This window comes from Heliangelus exortis, chromosome 6 (genome assembly GCF_036169615.1).
Source record: "Heliangelus exortis chromosome 6, bHelExo1.hap1, whole genome shotgun sequence".
Taxonomy (NCBI): Eukaryota; Metazoa; Chordata; class Aves; order Apodiformes; family Trochilidae; genus Heliangelus; species Heliangelus exortis.
In genome coordinates, this window is record NC_092427.1 from 22,311 (window position 1) to 42,279 (window position 19,969).

The window sequence follows — 19,969 nt, forward strand, 5'->3', positions numbered from 1 at the left end:
TTTCACAACGTGGTTCCAAAGTTCCACATAAATCGGCCTGGATTAAAAATGAAAAAAGTGACAACTGAAAATTTGATGTGGCTTTAACCCTCACATGGAACCCTCCCCACAGCACCACCAACAATCTGGCTACAACTTTGGTTTTTCTACCAAATACCTCCAATATTTGATGCCTCAGCCACTCTCCAGATGTTTCACAATATGGCTCCAGAATTCCATATAAATGGGCCTGGATTAAAAATGAAAAAAGGGACAACTGAAAATTTGAGCTGCCTTTAACCCTCACATGGAACCCTACCCAGAACAATACCAATCTGGCTACAAATTTTGCTTTAGTACCAAAACCCTCAAATACTTGGCTCCTCGACAGCACACCCTCTGTATCTAAATATGGCTCCAAAATTCCTTATAAATGGGCTTAGAATAAAAATACAGTGTGACCACTGGAAACATTTGCTGGCCCTAACCCTCACATGGAACCCTACAAACAGCACCACCAACAACCTGGCTACAACTTTGGTTTTTATACCAAATACCTCCAATATTTCACCCCTCAGCCACTCCCCAGATGTTTCACAATATGGCTCCAAAATTCCATATAAATGGGCCTGGATTAAAAATGAAAAAAGTGACAATTGAAAATTTGATGTGGCTTTAACCCTCACATGGAACCCTACCCACAGCACCACCAACAATCTGGCTACAAATTTTGTTTGGTACCAAAAGCCTCAAATATTCAACCCCTCAACCACTGTCCATATGTTTCACAACATGGTTCTAAAATTCCATATAAATGGGCCTAGAGAAAAAGTGATAAAAGTGACAACTGAAAATTTGATCTGGCCCTAACCCTCACATGGAACCCTACCCACAGCACCACCACCAATCTCACTACAACTTTGTTTCTTGTACCAAATACCTCCAATATTTGACCCCTCAGCCACTCTCCAGATGTTTCACAACATGGTTCCAAAACCCCATATAAATGGGCGTAGAGAAAAAATGAAAAAAGGGACAACTGAAAATTTGATCTGGCCCTAACCCTCACATGGAACCCTATCCACAGCACTACCAACAATCTGCCTACCATTTTCCTTTAGTACCTAAAACCACAAACATTCGATCCCTGGGCCACTCTATGTTTTTTTTAGATTTCAGGTCCCAAATTGAAAAGATTTACATGTGGCTTTTCCACACAAGTAAATATTGTCTGAATTCCTATAATTTTGCCCTAACACTATCATCAACTCTTCAAGAACACGCTAAACTCTGGATATTATTAAAGTACACCACTCACCTGCTCTTTGTAGTATCTTAGTTTGTATCCATCTTCAGTTTTAGAACCTGGAACATGAAGAGTTTGCAGACAACTCATCCAGAAGCCACTGATTCACTCCACACACAGACTCGGCCCTTAAACTCACGTGGAGGCTTCTGTGCAACTGTCCTGCCCCACCTCTTTCTCACAATCCCCTGGAAAAAACCCTCCTCTCCTTCACTGTACTCCCCTGGGATGAAAGAGCCTCACCTGTAACCCATCTGAGCACATCACACCCTAACCCTAAGCCCACCCCCTATCCCTCCCCACTCCCCCTGCCAACAGCTGCAGTTTGACCCCTGGGGCTATGAAAAGACTCAGGCCACAGAGAACCAGAAAATGTTCGCTAAAGCACATCAGAAATTTCCCGCAGTGAGATGGGGAAAAGAGCAGAATAATATGGATTTCTTGAGGATGAATCTAAGGTCACCTGCACCATGGATGGCCCAAATCAGAAAGGTGCAAATCCAATGGAGTGTCATACCTCCCCTGGCATGTCTATTTCAATCCCAAAGTCCCTAGAAACACATGTTTTTATAAATTTCTAATTCCCAACCTTGTCCCCTCCATCCCACAAGCCCTCTCTGGCACCCATCCCTCAACTTGGCTTCCAGAAGGATGCAAGTCAACCCATTCCTATTCCTAACGGGCACAAAGAGTAATAAACAGAATATTAAAATACAGAATATTTAAACACTTTATAACCCCAAAAAATCCCACACAAAGCTACCAACAGGAGAAAAAGATGCAGGCAAGAAAAGCCCTTCTGACTGCACAGACTGCTGACTCAGAGGCTCTTGCAGAAAGCTGATGCCTCTGTGTCCATGAGCTCCCAAAACCACTGACCCAGTGAGCTCCACAGCTGCCACCAACTGCAAGAACAGCAGAGTTCTGACCCCAGCACAGCACCAAACCAGACTGAGAGCCCTGGGCAGATGGGGGGGGTTTATGTACCCCAGGCACCACCCACCAACCATCCCACCACCATCTGGAGAAGGGGCAGTGCCAAAAGCTGCCAGGAATAAAGGGGCAGGAGGGCATACAGCTGGTTCTGTCAGCTGCTTCTGGGGACACAGTGGAATTAGAGGCATAATTGTTTAAGATTTGGGAAAACTGAAAACTGCTTGTCTTAAGGGTGTTGACGTAGTATTAACAGTTGGAGTGACTGGACCTGAGGCTGCAATTAAAATGAAATTGTAGCTGAATTCCTATGATTTAAAGTTAGTTAGACTTTTACTCGTCCACTTAGAATAATAATGTTAGTTTGTAGACTCAAAATAACCACGTACAATGGGAGGATGCATTGACTGAGACTTAAGGTGGAACAACTGGACTGCTGAAGAATTATCCTGATGAGAAGTGATTGATGGTGAATGGAGACTCCCAGGTAGAGGACAGACCCCATCATAAAGGGGAGGCCTCATCATCCTGGGAGATAATTGGACGGACAGTCACAAGAATGTCGTGCAAGCAACCTCAAGGCCACACTATGAGCTCCAGCTGCAATAACCCAACTCTGGGACAGACCTGAACCTCCCAGCTCCAATACATAGCAAAGCCCTCCCTAAAATCTTCATTTCTTACCAGACAGCTCCTCTCAACGCTCATGCTATGGGATGAGCTATCATGTCCACACAAAACATGTCCAGGCCTTAATCTCTAATCAGGTGCAAGTTATAAAAAAATTCTTTAGGTAAAATTGGCAGCTCCAGTGTAAAGCAGAGGGACAGAAGGCTGAGGAGTGCTGAGTGCTGCTACCCTGTGGCTGAAAAGCGGCACTGCAGCTGGCACTGCTGGCACAGACTGGCATTCTGGGTTTTGCACACAAAATCCATACGCCCCCAGCCCCATTTAAAGCCCATTTTACAAACTTTTTTTGCAGCCCTTTCTGTCAGTGCTGGTCCTTTCAATTACGTACAGCGGAAACTTAATACAAAAAGTGTAGTAGACTTTTTAATTAATTTAAAAAAAGACCAGAGAAAAATTAAAACATTTTACATAGTACAAGTTTTATTTTAACATCTGTATTGACACTGATTTAGCAAAAAGGGGTTTTATTTAACAAAAGCACTCTGCAGAAGCCCACTCATCCGCTCTTCACACCTTTTGCACCACACCACCCAGGCAAATCGAGCTGCAGCCTCTGCCCTGCACCGACAGCTACCTGCCAAGCAAACCATCCGTGTGCTCAGCCTCCAACACCACAACGCTTCCCTGTTCTCCCCTAACGCAAGCTCACACACAAAGCCTTCACGGAGCCACCTGCTCCTCCTGCACAAGGGCTGCAGCAAACATCTACCTCAAGGCTCCTGCAACAACGGCCTCGGCCACACACACTTCCTCTGTCTCCACGTGAGACTCTCCTAAGCTGCCTGCTGACAAACTCGCCCTGTCCTCGCCAAAGACACACACCACCACAACACAACAAGAACTACAACTACAACTACAACTACAACAACAACAACTCCTGCCAGGACAGATTTGCGTGTGTGGTGAGTGGACCCCAGGTGTGAGCTAATGCAGAGCTGGGCTTGAAAATGGCAGAGTGCACAGCCCGGGGGCTTTATCTAATGTTTTATTACATCATCACTGCCCTCCCAGGAACCCGTGGATGAATCCTCTTCTTCAGCCTCCGCTGGCAGGTCCCCCGACGTCCTCATCTTCTCCTCCCCGCCGTCTTCTGCTCCCAGGCTTTCTCCTTCGTCAGCTGTCCAGAGAGACACACGCACAGAGCTGAGCTTTGCACCAGCCCTCTAGTGCCAGCCCGTGGCAGAGTCCCAAGGCTGAAACCTCCCAACGGCCCCACCTTGCCTCCTTCTTCCCTGCACTCCCCCCCTCTGTACCCCAACTCTGGGCCTCTGCTCTCCCCCTGGGCCCTGGCACTTGCCACAAGACCCCACACCAACAAGCAGCCCCCCTTCCCCCTTCCCTCCTCCCCTCCCCTCCCCTCCCCAGAGCCCAAACCTTACACCAGGCTCTTGCCCAGGCCGGACCCTTTTGTCTCTGCCCTCGGCTGCTTCCTTCTGGGGGGCCCGGGACACAAGGACACCCCTCTGAGCCATCTCTGCAACCCCCTGCTCCCACACCCCACCCCCCCGCCGTCCCCCAAAAAGCCCAAAAGCCCAGGCAGGAGCCCCTGCTCCTCCCCACTTACCAGCCCCTGCTGCTGGACACCCCGTAAGGGCCAGGGAACGTGTCTTGTGATTGCCAGATTGATCCCTAGCAAAGAGTGCCCTCCTAAAAGCCCGCCCCTTATCCGCTCTTCACACCTTTTGCACCACACCACCCAGGCAAATCGAGCTGCAGCCTCTGCCCTGCACCGACAGCTGCCTGCCAAGCAAACCATCCGTGTGCTCAGCCTCCAACACCACAACGCTTCCCTGTTCTCCCCTAACGCAAGCTCACACACAAAGCCTTCACGGAGCCACCTGCTCCTCCTGCACAAGGGCTGCAGCAAACATCTACCTCAAGGCTCCTGCAACAACGGCCTCGGCCACCAACACTTCCTCTGTCTCCACAGGAGACTCTCCTAAGCTGCCTGCTGACAAACTCGCCCTGTCCTCGCCAAAGACACACACTACCACAACAACAACAACAACAACAACTACAACAACAACAACAACTACAACTACAACAACAACAACAACAACAACTCCTGCCAAGACAGATTTGCGTGTGCGGTGGGCGGACCCCAGGTGTGAGCTAATGCAGAGCTGGGCTTGAAAATGGCAGAGTGCACAGCCCGGGGGCTTTATCTAATGTTTTACGGCATCATCTGTCTCTTCCCTGGCACCAGTGGATGGATCCGCAGAGGATGTCTGGAGGAGAGGGAGAGAGAGAGCTTTAGGTAGGATTAACCAGCTCAACACCCCTGTCCCAAGCAGCGAGACCCCAAGCCTGCAGATCTCCCCCCCCATCCCCCCCCCCCCCCCCGGAGGCCCCACATGATTGACACTTCTTTCTCACCCCTGCCCGAGCCTGGGCACAGAGGGGGAAAATACAGCAAGTATTTGTCAAAGGGGCACCCAGAGCTTTCTCGTGTTTTCTTTCAGGCAGACGCCAGGGCAAGGAGATGGCCCACCGTTTGCCAACCTCTTCCAAAAGCAAAGGCTTCTTTCTCCCTCCTCAGCTCAGAGGCTTTTGCAACTCACCAGAACCTCCCTCAGCGGTCAACAGGAGCCTGGGAGCACGGGTGCAGGACGCCTGGTGTCCTGAGCCTAGGGGAGAAACAAAAGAAGAAGAGGAGCGTGAGACCACTGAGCACAGAGTGGAAAGGAGCCCTGCCCCCAGCTCACTACCAGGCGCTGATGAAGCCTCGGCTGGGGCCATCGGACTCCCCCTGGCCTGGGAGGTCTGGGTCCCTGGGCAAAATTTCCAGGGGAAAGCCAGGCCAGCTGCAAAACCACCTGCATCTTTCTTCAGCCCTCTTGAACTGGAGGGAGGGTTCACCGCCATCCTCTTCTTCTTCTTTTTCCCTTTTGACTTCTTCAAGCTCTTACTGCCTCCCTCTTCCCTCCCAGGTGCGTGGCCACCCTCTCTTCTTTCCTTGTCACTCTTGAGCCAGGGGTCCCTCACCATTCTTCTCCTTCTTCAGCCTCCGCTGGCAGGTCCCCCGACGTCCTCATCTTCTCCTCCCCGCCGTCTTCTGCTCCCAGGCTTTCTCCTTCGTCAGCTGTCCAGAGAGACACACGCACAGAGCTGAGCTTTGCACCAGCCCTCTAGTGCCAGCCCGTGGCAGAGTCCCAAGGCTGAAACCTCCCAACGGCCCCACCTTGCCTCCTTCTTCCCTGCACTCCCCCCCTCTGTACCCCAACTCTGGGCCTCTGCTCTCCCCCTGGGCCCTGGCACTTGCCACAAGACCCCACACCAACAAGCAGCCCCCCTTCCCCCTTCCCCCTTCCCTCCTCCCCTCCCCTCCCCTCCCCAGAGCCCAAACCTTACACCAGGCTCTTGCCCAGGCCGGACCCTTTTGTCTCTGCCCTCGGCTGCTTCCTTCTGGGGGGCCCGGGACACAAGGACACCCCTCTGAGCCATCTCTGCAACCCCCTGCTCCCACACCCCACCCCCCCGCCGTCCCCCAAAAAGCCCAAAAGCCCAGGCAGGAGCCCCTGCTCCTCCCCACTTACCAGCCCCTGCTGCTGGACACCCCGTAAGGGCCAGGGAACGTGTCTTGTGATTGCCAGATTGATCCCTAGCAAAGAGTGCCCTCCTAAAAGCCCGCCCCTTATCCGCTCTTCACACCTTTTGCACCACACCACCCAGGCAAATCGAGCTGCAGCCTCTGCCCTGCACCGACAGCTGCCTGCCAAGCAAACCATCCGTGTGCTCAGCCTCCAACACCACAACGCTTCCCTGTTCTCCCCTAACGCAAGCTCACACACAAAGCCTTCACGGAGCCACCTGCTCCTCCTGCACAAGGGCTGCAGCAAACATCTACCTCAAGGCTCCTGCAACAACGGCCTCGGCCACCAACACTTCCTCTGTCTCCACAGGAGACTCTCCTAAGCTGCCTGCTGACAAACTCGCCCTGTCCTCGCCAAAGACACACACCACCACAACAACAACAACAACAACTACAACTACAACAACAACAACAACAACTCCTGCCAAGACAGATTTGCGTGTGCGGTGGGCGGACCCCAGGTGTGAGCTAATGCAGAGCTGGGCTTGAAAATGGCAGAGTGCACAGCCCGGGGGCTTTATCTAATGTTTTACGGCATCATCTGTCTCTTCCCTGGCACCAGTGGATGGATCCGCAGAGGATGTCTGGAGGAGAGGGAGAGAGAGAGCTTTAGGTAGGATTAACCAGCTCAACACCCCTGTCCCAAGCAGCGAGACCCCAAGCCTGCAGATCTCCCCCCCCATCCCCCCCCCCCCCCCGGAGGCCCCACATGATTGACACTTCTTTCTCACCCCTGCCCGAGCCTGGGCACAGAGGGGGAAAATACAGCAAGTATTTGTCAAAGGGGCACCCAGAGCTTTCTCGTGTTTTCTTTCAGGCAGACGCCAGGGCAAGGAGATGGCCCACCGTTTGCCAACCTCTTCCAAAAGCAAAGGCTTCTTTCTCCCTCCTCAGCTCAGAGGCTTTTGCAACTCACCAGAACCTCCCTCAGCGGTCAACAGGAGCCTGGGAGCACGGGTGCAGGACGCCTGGTGTCCTGAGCCTAGGGGAGAAACAAAAGAAGAAGAGGAGCGTGAGACCACTGAGCACAGAGTGGAAAGGAGCCCTGCCCCCAGCTCACTACCAGGCGCTGATGAAGCCTCGGCTGGGGCCATCGGACTCCCCCTGGCCTGGGAGGTCTGGGTCCCTGGGCAAAATTTCCAGGGGAAAGCCAGGCCAGCTGCAAAACCACCTGCATCTTTCTTCAGCCCTCTTGAACTGGAGGGAGGGTTCACCGCCATCCTCTTCTTCTTCTTTTTCCCTTTTGACTTCTTCAAGCTCTTACTGCCTCCCTCTTCCCTCCCAGGTGCGTGGCCACCCTCTCTTCTTTCCTTGTCACTCTTGAGCCAGGGGTCCCTCACCATTCTTCTCCTTCTTCAGCCTCCGCTGGCAGGTCCCCCGACGTCCTCATCTTCTCCTCCCCGCCGTCTTCTGCTCCCAGGCTTTCTCCTTCGTCAGCTGTCCAGAGAGACACACGCACAGAGCTGAGCTTTGCACCAGCCCTCTAGTGCCAGCCCGTGGCAGAGTCCCAAGGCTGAAACCTCCCAACGGCCCCACCTTGCCTCCTTCTTCCCTGCACTCCCCCCCTCTGTACCCCAACTCTGGGCCTCTGCTCTCCCCCTGGGCCCTGGCACTTGCCACAAGACCCCACACCAACAAGCAGCCCCCCTTCCCCCTTCCCTCCTCCCCTCCCCTCCCCTCCCCAGAGCCCAAACCTTACACCAGGCTCTTGCCCAGGCCGGACCCTTTTGTCTCTGCCCTCGGCTGCTTCCTTCTGGGGGGCCCGGGACACAAGGACACCCCTCTGAGCCATCTCTGCAACCCCCTGCTCCCACACCCCACCCCCCCGCCGTCCCCCAAAAAGCCCAAAAGCCCAGGCAGGAGCCCCTGCTCCTCCCCACTTACCAGCCCCTGCTGCTGGACACCCCGTAAGGGCCAGGGAACGTGTCTTGTGATTGCCAGATTGATCCCTAGCAAAGAGTGCCCTCCTAAAAGCCCGCCCCTTATCCGCTCTTCACACCTTTTGCACCACACCACCCAGGCAAATCGAGCTGCAGCCTCTGCCCTGCACCGACAGCTGCCTGCCAAGCAAACCATCCGTGTGCTCAGCCTCCAACACCACAACGCTTCCCTGTTCTCCCCTAACGCAAGCTCACACACAAAGCCTTCACGGAGCCACCTGCTCCTCCTGCACAAGGGCTGCAGCAAACATCTACCTCAAGGCTCCTGCAACAACGGCCTCGGCCACCAACACTTCCTCTGTCTCCACAGGAGACTCTCCTAAGCTGCCTGCTGACAAACTCGCCCTGTCCTCGCCAAAGACACACACTACCACAACAACAACAACAACTACAACAACAACAACAACTACAACTACAACAACAACAACAACAACAACTCCTGCCAAGACAGATTTGCGTGTGCGGTGGGCGGACAGGTGTGAGCTAATGCAGAGCTGGGCTTGAAAATGGCAGAGTGCACAGCCCGGGGGCTTTATCTAATGTTTTACGGCATCATCTGTCTCTTCCCTGGCACCAGTGGATGGATCCGCAGAGGATGTCTGGAGGAGAGGGAGAGAGAGAGCTTTAGGTAGGATTAACCAGCTCAACACCCCTGTCCCAAGCAGCGAGACCCCAAGCCTGCAGATCTCCCCCCCCATCCCCCCCCCCCCCCCGGAGGCCCCACATGATTGACACTTCTTTCTCACCCCTGCCCGAGCCTGGGCACAGAGGGGGAAAATACAGCAAGTATTTGTCAAAGGGGCACCCAGAGCTTTCTCGTGTTTTCTTTCAGGCAGACGCCAGGGCAAGGAGATGGCCCACCGTTTGCCAACCTCTTCCAAAAGCAAAGGCTTCTTTCTCCCTCCTCAGCTCAGAGGCTTTTGCAACTCACCAGAACCTCCCTCAGCGGTCAACAGGAGCCTGGGAGCACGGGTGCAGGACGCCTGGTGTCCTGAGCCTAGGGGAGAAACAAAAGAAGAAGAGGAGCGTGAGACCACTGAGCACAGAGTGGAAAGGAGCCCTGCCCCCAGCTCACTACCAGGCGCTGATGAAGCCTCGGCTGGGGCCATCGGACTCCCCCTGGCCTGGGAGGTCTGGGTCCCTGGGCAAAATTTCCAGGGGAAAGCCAGGCCAGCTGCAAAACCACCTGCATCTTTCTTCAGCCCTCTTGAACTGGAGGGAGGGTTCACCGCCATCCTCTTCTTCTTCTTTTTCCCTTTTGACTTCTTCAAGCTCTTACTGCCTCCCTCTTCCCTCCCAGGTGCGTGGCCACCCTCTCTTCTTTCCTTGTCACTCTTGAGCCAGGGGTCCCTCACCATTCTTCTCCTTCTTCAGCCTCCGCTGGCAGGTCCCCCGACGTCCTCATCTTCTCCTCCCCGCCGTCTTCTGCTCCCAGGCTTTCTCCTTCGTCAGCTGTCCAGAGAGACACACGCACAGAGCTGAGCTTTGCACCAGCCCTCTAGTGCCAGCCCGTGGCAGAGTCCCAAGGCTGAAACCTCCCAACGGCCCCACCTTGCCTCCTTCTTCCCTGCACTCCCCCCCTCTGTACCCCAACTCTGGGCCTCTGCTCTCCCCCTGGGCCCTGGCACTTGCCACAAGACCCCACACCAACAAGCAGCCCCCCTTCCCCCTTCCCCCTTCCCCCTTCCCTCCTCCCCTCCCCTCCCCTCCCCAGAGCCCAAACCTTACACCAGGCTCTTGCCCAGGCCGGACCCTTTTGTCTCTGCCCTCGGCTGCTTCCTTCTGGGGGGCCCGGGACACAAGGACACCCCTCTGAGCCATCTCTGCAACCCCCTGCTCCCACACCCCACCCCCCCGCCGTCCCCCAAAAAGCCCAAAAGCCCAGGCAGGAGCCCCTGCTCCTCCCCACTTACCAGCCCCTGCTGCTGGACACCCCGTAAGGGCCAGGGAACGTGTCTTGTGATTGCCAGATTGATCCCTAGCAAAGAGTGCCCTCCTAAAAGCCCGCCCCTTATCCGCTCTTCACACCTTTTGCACCACACCACCCAGGCAAATCGAGCTGCAGCCTCTGCCCTGCACCGACAGCTGCCTGCCAAGCAAACCATCCGTGTGCTCAGCCTCCAACACCACAACGCTTCCCTGTTCTCCCCTAACGCAAGCTCACACACAAAGCCTTCACGGAGCCACCTGCTCCTCCTGCACAAGGGCTGCAGCAAACATCTACCTCAAGGCTCCTGCAACAACGGCCTCGGCCACCAACACTTCCTCTGTCTCCACAGGAGACTCTCCTAAGCTGCCTGCTGACAAACTCGCCCTGTCCTCGCCAAAGACACACACTACCACAACAACAACAACAACAACAACTACAACAACAACAACAACTACAACTACAACAACAACAACAACAACAACTCCTGCCAAGACAGATTTGCGTGTGCGGTGGGCGGACCCCAGGTGTGAGCTAATGCAGAGCTGGGCTTGAAAATGGCAGAGTGCACAGCCCGGGGGCTTTATCTAATGTTTTACGGCATCATCTGTCTCTTCCCTGGCACCAGTGGATGGATCCGCAGAGGATGTCTGGAGGAGAGGGAGAGAGAGAGCTTTAGGTAGGATTAACCAGCTCAACACCCCTGTCCCAAGCAGCGAGACCCCAAGCCTGCAGATCTCCCCCCCCATCCCCCCCCCCCCCCCCGGAGGCCCCACATGATTGACACTTCTTTCTCACCCCTGCCCGAGCCTGGGCACAGAGGGGGAAAATACAGCAAGTATTTGTCAAAGGGGCACCCAGAGCTTTCTCGTGTTTTCTTTCAGGCAGACGCCAGGGCAAGGAGATGGCCCACCGTTTGCCAACCTCTTCCAAAAGCAAAGGCTTCTTTCTCCCTCCTCAGCTCAGAGGCTTTTGCAACTCACCAGAACCTCCCTCAGCGGTCAACAGGAGCCTGGGAGCACGGGTGCAGGACGCCTGGTGTCCTGAGCCTAGGGGAGAAACAAAAGAAGAAGAGGAGCGTGAGACCACTGAGCACAGAGTGGAAAGGAGCCCTGCCCCCAGCTCACTACCAGGCGCTGATGAAGCCTCGGCTGGGGCCATCGGACTCCCCCTGGCCTGGGAGGTCTGGGTCCCTGGGCAAAATTTCCAGGGGAAAGCCAGGCCAGCTGCAAAACCACCTGCATCTTTCTTCAGCCCTCTTGAACTGGAGGGAGGGTTCACCGCCATCCTCTTCTTCTTCTTTTTCCCTTTTGACTTCTTCAAGCTCTTACTGCCTCCCTCTTCCCTCCCAGGTGCGTGGCCACCCTCTCTTCTTTCCTTGTCACTCTTGAGCCAGGGGTCCCTCACCATTCTTCTCCTTCTTCAGCCTCCGCTGGCAGGTCCCCCGACGTCCTCATCTTCTCCTCCCCGCCGTCTTCTGCTCCCAGGCTTTCTCCTTCGTCAGCTGTCCAGAGAGACACACGCACAGAGCTGAGCTTTGCACCAGCCCTCTAGTGCCAGCCCGTGGCAGAGTCCCAAGGCTGAAACCTCCCAACGGCCCCACCTTGCCTCCTTCTTCCCTGCACTCCCCCCCTCTGTACCCCAACTCTGGGCCTCTGCTCTCCCCCTGGGCCCTGGCACTTGCCACAAGACCCCACACCAACAAGCAGCCCCCCTTCCCCCTTCCCCCTTCCCCCTTCCCTCCTCCCCTCCCCTCCCCTCCCCAGAGCCCAAACCTTACACCAGGCTCTTGCCCAGGCCGGACCCTTTTGTCTCTGCCCTCGGCTGCTTCCTTCTGGGGGGCCCGGGACACAAGGACACCCCTCTGAGCCATCTCTGCAACCCCCTGCTCCCACACCCCACCCCCCCGCCGTCCCCCAAAAAGCCCAAAAGCCCAGGCAGGAGCCCCTGCTCCTCCCCACTTACCAGCCCCTGCTGCTGGACACCCCGTAAGGGCCAGGGAACGTGTCTTGTGATTGCCAGATTGATCCCTAGCAAAGAGTGCCCTCCTAAAAGCCCGCCCCTTATCCGCTCTTCACACCTTTTGCACCACACCACCCAGGCAAATCGAGCTGCAGCCTCTGCCCTGCACCGACAGCTGCCTGCCAAGCAAACCATCCGTGTGCTCAGCCTCCAACACCACAACGCTTCCCTGTTCTCCCCTAACGCAAGCTCACACACAAAGCCTTCACGGAGCCACCTGCTCCTCCTGCACAAGGGCTGCAGCAAACATCTACCTCAAGGCTCCTGCAACAACGGCCTCGGCCACCAACACTTCCTCTGTCTCCACAGGAGACTCTCCTAAGCTGCCTGCTGACAAACTCGCCCTGTCCTCGCCAAAGACACACACTACCACAACAACAACAACAACTACAACAACAACAACAACTACAACTACAACAACAACAACAACAACAACTCCTGCCAAGACAGATTTGCGTGTGCGGTGGGCGGACAGGTGTGAGCTAATGCAGAGCTGGGCTTGAAAATGGCAGAGTGCACAGCCCGGGGGCTTTATCTAATGTTTTACGGCATCATCTGTCTCTTCCCTGGCACCAGTGGATGGATCCGCAGAGGATGTCTGGAGGAGAGGGAGAGAGAGAGCTTTAGGTAGGATTAACCAGCTCAACACCCCTGTCCCAAGCAGCGAGACCCCAAGCCTGCAGATCTCCCCCCCCATCCCCCCCCCCCCCCCGGAGGCCCCACATGATTGACACTTCTTTCTCACCCCTGCCCGAGCCTGGGCACAGAGGGGGAAAATACAGCAAGTATTTGTCAAAGGGGCACCCAGAGCTTTCTCGTGTTTTCTTTCAGGCAGACGCCAGGGCAAGGAGATGGCCCACCGTTTGCCAACCTCTTCCAAAAGCAAAGGCTTCTTTCTCCCTCCTCAGCTCAGAGGCTTTTGCAACTCACCAGAACCTCCCTCAGCGGTCAACAGGAGCCTGGGAGCACGGGTGCAGGACGCCTGGTGTCCTGAGCCTAGGGGAGAAACAAAAGAAGAAGAGGAGCGTGAGACCACTGAGCACAGAGTGGAAAGGAGCCCTGCCCCCAGCTCACTACCAGGCGCTGATGAAGCCTCGGCTGGGGCCATCGGACTCCCCCTGGCCTGGGAGGTCTGGGTCCCTGGGCAAAATTTCCAGGGGAAAGCCAGGCCAGCTGCAAAACCACCTGCATCTTTCTTCAGCCCTCTTGAACTGGAGGGAGGGTTCACCGCCATCCTCTTCTTCTTCTTTTTCCCTTTTGACTTCTTCAAGCTCTTACTGCCTCCCTCTTCCCTCCCAGGTGCGTGGCCACCCTCTCTTCTTTCCTTGTCACTCTTGAGCCAGGGGTCCCTCACCATTCTTCTCCTTCTTCAGCCTCCGCTGGCAGGTCCCCCGACGTCCTCATCTTCTCCTCCCCGCCGTCTTCTGCTCCCAGGCTTTCTCCTTCGTCAGCTGTCCAGAGAGACACACGCACAGAGCTGAGCTTTGCACCAGCCCTCTAGTGCCAGCCCGTGGCAGAGTCCCAAGGCTGAAACCTCCCAACGGCCCCACCTTGCCTCCTTCTTCCCTGCACTCCCCCCCTCTGTACCCCAACTCTGGGCCTCTGCTCTCCCCCTGGGCCCTGGCACTTGCCACAAGACCCCACACCAACAAGCAGCCCCCCTTCCCCCTTCCCCCTTCCCCCTTCCCTCCTCCCCTCCCCTCCCCTCCCCAGAGCCCAAACCTTACACCAGGCTCTTGCCCAGGCCGGACCCTTTTGTCTCTGCCCTCGGCTGCTTCCTTCTGGGGGGCCCGGGACACAAGGACACCCCTCTGAGCCATCTCTGCAACCCCCTGCTCCCACACCCCACCCCCCCGCCGTCCCCCAAAAAGCCCAAAAGCCCAGGCAGGAGCCCCTGCTCCTCCCCACTTACCAGCCCCTGCTGCTGGACACCCCGTAAGGGCCAGGGAACGTGTCTTGTGATTGCCAGATTGATCCCTAGCAAAGAGTGCCCTCCTAAAAGCCCGCCCCTTATCCGCTCTTCACACCTTTTGCACCACACCACCCAGGCAAATCGAGCTGCAGCCTCTGCCCTGCACCGACAGCTGCCTGCCAAGCAAACCATCCGTGTGCTCAGCCTCCAACACCACAACGCTTCCCTGTTCTCCCCTAACGCAAGCTCACACACAAAGCCTTCACGGAGCCACCTGCTCCTCCTGCACAAGGGCTGCAGCAAACATCTACCTCAAGGCTCCTGCAACAACGGCCTCGGCCACCAACACTTCCTCTGTCTCCACAGGAGACTCTCCTAAGCTGCCTGCTGACAAACTCGCCCTGTCCTCGCCAAAGACACACACTACCACAACAACAACAACAACAACAACTACAACAACAACAACAACTACAACTACAACAACAACAACAACAACAACTCCTGCCAAGACAGATTTGCGTGTGCGGTGGGCGGACCCCAGGTGTGAGCTAATGCAGAGCTGGGCTTGAAAATGGCAGAGTGCACAGCCCGGGGGCTTTATCTAATGTTTTACGGCATCATCTGTCTCTTCCCTGGCACCAGTGGATGGATCCGCAGAGGATGTCTGGAGGAGAGGGAGAGAGAGAGCTTTAGGTAGGATTAACCAGCTCAACACCCCTGTCCCAAGCAGCGAGACCCCAAGCCTGCAGATCTCCCCCCCCATCCCCCCCCCCCCCCCCGGAGGCCCCACATGATTGACACTTCTTTCTCACCCCTGCCCGAGCCTGGGCACAGAGGGGGAAAATACAGCAAGTATTTGTCAAAGGGGCACCCAGAGCTTTCTCGTGTTTTCTTTCAGGCAGACGCCAGGGCAAGGAGATGGCCCACCGTTTGCCAACCTCTTCCAAAAGCAAAGGCTTCTTTCTCCCTCCTCAGCTCAGAGGCTTTTGCAACTCACCAGAACCTCCCTCAGCGGTCAACAGGAGCCTGGGAGCACGGGTGCAGGACGCCTGGTGTCCTGAGCCTAGGGGAGAAACAAAAGAAGAAGAGGAGCGTGAGACCACTGAGCACAGAGTGGAAAGGAGCCCTGCCCCCAGCTCACTACCAGGCGCTGATGAAGCCTCGGCTGGGGCCATCGGACTCCCCCTGGCCTGGGAGGTCTGGGTCCCTGGGCAAAATTTCCAGGGGAAAGCCAGGCCAGCTGCAAAACCACCTGCATCTTTCTTCAGCCCTCTTGAACTGGAGGGAGGGTTCACCGCCATCCTCTTCTTCTTCTTTTTCCCTTTTGACTTCTTCAAGCTCTTACTGCCTCCCTCTTCCCTCCCAGGTGCGTGGCCACCCTCTCTTCTTTCCTTGTCACTCTTGAGCCAGGGGTCCCTCACCATTCTTCTCCTTCTTCAGCCTCCGCTGGCAGGTCCCCCGACGTCCTCATCTTCTCCTCCCCGCCGTCTTCTGCTCCCAGGCTTTCTCCTTCGTCAGCTGTCCAGAGAGACACACGCACAGAGCTGAGCTTTGCACCAGCCCTCTAGTGCCAGCCCGTGGCAGAGTCCCAAGGCTGAAACCTCCCAACGGCCCCACCTTGCCTCCTTCTTCCCTGCACTCCCCCCCTCTGTACCCCAACTCTGGGCCTCTGCTCTCCCCCTGGGCCCTGGCACTTGCCACAAGACCCCACACCAACAAGCAGCCCCCCTTCCCCCTTCCCCCTTCCCCCTTCCCTCCTCCCCTCCCCTCCCCTCCCCAGAGCCCAAACCTTACACCAGGCTCTTGCCCAGGCCGGACCCTTTTGTCTCTGCCCTCGGCTGCTTCCTTCTGGGGGGCCCGGGACACAAGGACACCCCTCTGAGCCATCTCTGCAACCCCCTGCTCCCACACCCCACCCCCCCGCCGTCCCCCAAAAAGCCCAAAAGCCCAGGCAGGAGCCCCTGCTCCTCCCCACTTACCAGCCCCTGCTGCTGGACACCCCGTAAGGGCCAGGGAACGTGTCTTGTGATTGCCAGATTGATCCCTAGCAAAGAGTGCCCTCCTAAAAGCCCGCCCCTTATCCGCTCTTCACACCTTTTGCACCACACCACCCAGGCAAATCGAGCTGCAGCCTCTGCCCTGCACCGACAGCTGCCTGCCAAGCAAACCATCCGTGTGCTCAGCCTCCAACACCACAACGCTTCCCTGTTCTCCCCTAACGCAAGCTCACACACAAAGCCTTCACGGAGCCACCTGCTCCTCCTGCACAAGGGCTGCAGCAAACATCTACCTCAAGGCTCCTGCAACAACGGCCTCGGCCACCAACACTTCCTCTGTCTCCACAGGAGACTCTCCTAAGCTGCCTGCTGACAAACTCGCCCTGTCCTCGCCAAAGACACACACTACCACAACAACAACAACAACAACAACTACAACAACAACAACAACTACAACTACAACAACAACTACAACTACAACAACAACAACAACAACAACTCCTGCCAAGACAGATTTGCGTGTGCGGTGGGCGGACAGGTGTGAGCTAATGCAGAGCTGGGCTTGAAAATGGCAGAGTGCACAGCCCGGGGGCTTTATCTAATGTTTTACGGCATCATCTGTCTCTTCCCTGGCACCAGTGGATGGATCCGCAGAGGATGTCTGGAGGAGAGGGAGAGAGAGAGCTTTAGGTAGGATTAACCAGCTCAACACCCCTGTCCCAAGCAGCGAGACCCCAAGCCTGCAGATCTCCCCCCCCATCCCCCCCCCCCCCCCGGAGGCCCCACATGATTGACACTTCTTTCTCACCCCTGCCCGAGCCTGGGCACAGAGGGGGAAAATACAGCAAGTATTTGTCAAAGGGGCACCCAGAGCTTTCTCGTGTTTTCTTTCAGGCAGACGCCAGGGCAAGGAGATGGCCCACCGTTTGCCAACCTCTTCCAAAAGCAAAGGCTTCTTTCTCCCTCCTCAGCTCAGAGGCTTTTGCAACTCACCAGAACCTCCCTCAGCGGTCAACAGGAGCCTGGGAGCACGGGTGCAGGACGCCTGGTGTCCTGAGCCTAGGGGAGAAACAAAAGAAGAAGAGGAGCGTGAGACCACTGAGCACAGAGTGGAAAGGAGCCCTGCCCCCAGCTCACTACCAGGCGCTGATGAAGCCTCGGCTGGGGCCATCGGACTCCCCCTGGCCTGGGAGGTCTGGGTCCCTGGGCAAAATTTCCAGGGGAAAGCCAGGCCAGCTGCAAAACCACCTGCATCTTTCTTCAGCCCTCTTGAACTGGAGGGAGGGTTCACCGCCATCCTCTTCTTCTTCTTTTTCCCTTTTGACTTCTTCAAGCTCTTACTGCCTCCCTCTTCCCTCCCAGGTGCGTGGCCACCCTCTCTTCTTTCCTTGTCACTCTTGAGCCAGGGGTCCCTCACCATTCTTCTCCTTCTTCAGCCTCCGCTGGCAGGTCCCCCGACGTCCTCATCTTCTCCTCCCCGCCGTCTTCTGCTCCCAGGCTTTCTCCTTCGTCAGCTGTCCAGAGAGACACACGCACAGAGCTGAGCTTTGCACCAGCCCTCTAGTGCCAGCCCGTGGCAGAGTCCCAAGGCTGAAACCTCCCAACGGCCCCACCTTGCCTCCTTCTTCCCTGCACTCCCCCCCTCTGTACCCCAACTCTGGGCCTCTGCTCTCCCCCTGGGCCCTGGCACTTGCCACAAGACCCCACACCAACAAGCAGCCCCCCTTCCCCCTTCCCCCTTCCCCCTTCCCTCCTCCCCTCCCCTCCCCTCCCCAGAGCCCAAACCTTACACCAGGCTCTTGCCCAGGCCGGACCCTTTTGTCTCTGCCCTCGGCTGCTTCCTTCTGGGGGGCCCGGGACACAAGGACACCCCTCTGAGCCATCTCTGCAACCCCCTGCTCCCACACCCCACCCCCCCGCCGTCCCCCAAAAAGCCCAAAAGCCCAGGCAGGAGCCCCTGCTCCTCCCCACTTACCAGCCCCTGCTGCTGGACACCCCGTAAGGGCCAGGGAACGTGTCTTGTGATTGCCAGATTGATCCCTAGCAAAGAGTGCCCTCCTAAAAGCCCGCCCCTTATCCGCTCTTCACACCTTTTGCACCACACCACCCAGGCAAATCGAGCTGCAGCCTCTGCCCTGCACCGACAGCTGCCTGCCAAGCAAACCATCCGTGTGCTCAGCCTCCAACACCACAACGCTTCCCTGTTCTCCCCTAACGCAAGCTCACACACAAAGCCTTCACGGAGCCACCTGCTCCTCCTGCACAAGGGCTGCAGCAAACATCTACCTCAAGGCTCCTGCAACAACGGCCTCGGCCACCAACACTTCCTCTGTCTCCACAGGAGACTCTCCTAAGCTGCCTGCTGACAAACTCGCCCTGTCCTCGCCAAAGACACACACTACCACAACAACAACAACAACAACAACTACAACAACAACAACAACTACAACTACAACAACAACAACAACAACAACTCCTGCCAAGACAGATTTGCGTGTGCGGTGGGCGGACAGGTGTGAGCTAATGCAGAGCTGGGCTTGAAAATGGCAGAGTGCACAGCCCGGGGGCTTTATCTAATGTTTTACGGCATCATCTGTCTCTTCCCTGGCACCAGTGGATGGATCCGCAGAGGATGTCTGGAGGAGAGGGAGAGAGAGAGCTTTAGGTAGGATTAACCAGCTCAACACCCCTGTCCCAAGCAGCGAGACCCCAAGCCTGCAGATCTCCCCCCCCATCCCCCCCCCCCCCCCCGGAGGCCCCACATGATTGACACTTCTTTCTCACCCCTGCCCGAGCCTGGGCACAGAGGGGGAAAATACAGCAAGTATTTGTCAAAGGGGCACCCAGAGCTTTCTCGTGTTTTCTTTCAGGCAGACGCCAGGGCAAGGAGATGGCCCACCGTTTGCCAACCTCTTCCAAAAGCAAAGGCTTCTTTCTCCCTCCTCAGCTCAGAGGCTTTTGCAACTCACCAGAACCTCCCTCAGCGGTCAACAGGAGCCTGGGAGCACGGGTGCAGGACGCCTGGTGTCCTGAGCCTAGGGGAGAAACAAAAGAAGAAGAGGAGCGTGAGACCACTGAGCACAGAGTGGAAAGGAGCCCTGCCCCCAGCTCACTACCAGGCGCTGATGAAGCCTCGGCTGGGGCCATCGGACTCCCCCTGGCCTGGGAGGTCTGGGTCCCTGGGCAAAATTTCCAGGGGAAAGCCAGGCCAGCTGCAAAACCACCTGCATCTTTCTTCAGCCCTCTTGAACTGGAGGGAGGGTTCACCGCCATCCTCTTCTTCTTCTTTTTCCCTTTTGACTTCTTCAAGCTCTTACTGCCTCCCTCTTCCCTCCCAGGTGCGTGGCCACCCTCTCTTCTTTCCTTGTCACTCTTGAGCCAGGGGTCCCTCACCATTCTTCTCCTTCTTCAGCCTCCGCTGGCAGGTCCCCCGACGTCCTCATCTTCTCCTCCCCGCCGTCTTCTGCTCCCAGGCTTTCTCCTTCGTCAGCTGTCCAGAGAGACACACGCACAGAGCTGAGCTTTGCACCAGCCCTCTAGTGCCAGCCCGTGGCAGAGTCCCAAGGCTGAAACCTCCCAACGGCCCCACCTTGCCTCCTTCTTCCCTGCACTCCCCCCCTCTGTACCCCAACTCTGGGCCTCTGCTCTCCCCCTGGGCCCTGGCACTTGCC

The 19,969-nt window shown here is 56.5% G+C and overlaps 7 long non-coding RNA genes across 8 annotated transcripts; all 7 read right to left on the minus strand.

The window, feature by feature from the left end:
* Window positions 1-4,648: 4,648 nt before the first annotated feature.
* LOC139797313 (uncharacterized) lies at window positions 4,649-6,002 on the minus strand. Its single transcript, XR_011726408.1, has 3 exons — window positions 5,617-6,002; window positions 5,470-5,535; window positions 4,649-5,136 (listed from the first exon to the last, which is right to left on the minus strand). It is a non-coding gene; the product is annotated as an uncharacterized lncRNA (long non-coding RNA).
* Window positions 6,003-6,450: 448 nt separating this feature from the next.
* LOC139797314 (uncharacterized) lies at window positions 6,451-9,904 on the minus strand. Of its 2 annotated transcripts, XR_011726410.1 has the most exons (6): window positions 9,519-9,904; window positions 9,372-9,437; window positions 8,385-9,039; window positions 7,564-7,937; window positions 7,417-7,482; window positions 6,451-7,084 (listed from the first exon to the last, which is right to left on the minus strand). It is a non-coding gene; the product is annotated as an uncharacterized lncRNA (long non-coding RNA). The 2 variants fall into 2 exon arrangements; XR_011726409.1 differs by lacking the exons at window positions 6,451-7,084; window positions 7,417-7,482 and having other exon boundaries at window positions 7,496-7,937.
* A 455-nt stretch (window positions 9,905-10,359) lies between these two features.
* Window positions 10,360-11,883, minus strand: LOC139797240 (uncharacterized). The gene is made up of 3 exons (XR_011726359.1): window positions 11,498-11,883; window positions 11,351-11,416; window positions 10,360-11,017 (listed from the first exon to the last, which is right to left on the minus strand). It is a non-coding gene; the product is annotated as an uncharacterized lncRNA (long non-coding RNA).
* A 455-nt stretch (window positions 11,884-12,338) lies between these two features.
* On the minus strand, window positions 12,339-13,852 carry LOC139797241 (uncharacterized). Its single transcript, XR_011726360.1, has 3 exons — window positions 13,467-13,852; window positions 13,320-13,385; window positions 12,339-12,987 (listed from the first exon to the last, which is right to left on the minus strand). It is a non-coding gene; the product is annotated as an uncharacterized lncRNA (long non-coding RNA).
* A 455-nt stretch (window positions 13,853-14,307) lies between these two features.
* On the minus strand, window positions 14,308-15,831 carry LOC139797242 (uncharacterized). Its single transcript, XR_011726361.1, has 3 exons — window positions 15,446-15,831; window positions 15,299-15,364; window positions 14,308-14,965 (listed from the first exon to the last, which is right to left on the minus strand). It is a non-coding gene; the product is annotated as an uncharacterized lncRNA (long non-coding RNA).
* A 455-nt stretch (window positions 15,832-16,286) lies between these two features.
* On the minus strand, window positions 16,287-17,824 carry LOC139797315 (uncharacterized). Its single transcript, XR_011726411.1, has 3 exons — window positions 17,439-17,824; window positions 17,292-17,357; window positions 16,287-16,959 (listed from the first exon to the last, which is right to left on the minus strand). It is a non-coding gene; the product is annotated as an uncharacterized lncRNA (long non-coding RNA).
* A 455-nt stretch (window positions 17,825-18,279) lies between these two features.
* Window positions 18,280-19,800, minus strand: LOC139797316 (uncharacterized). Its single transcript, XR_011726412.1, has 3 exons — window positions 19,415-19,800; window positions 19,268-19,333; window positions 18,280-18,934 (listed from the first exon to the last, which is right to left on the minus strand). It is a non-coding gene; the product is annotated as an uncharacterized lncRNA (long non-coding RNA).
* Between the last annotated feature and the right edge of the window lie 169 nt (window positions 19,801-19,969).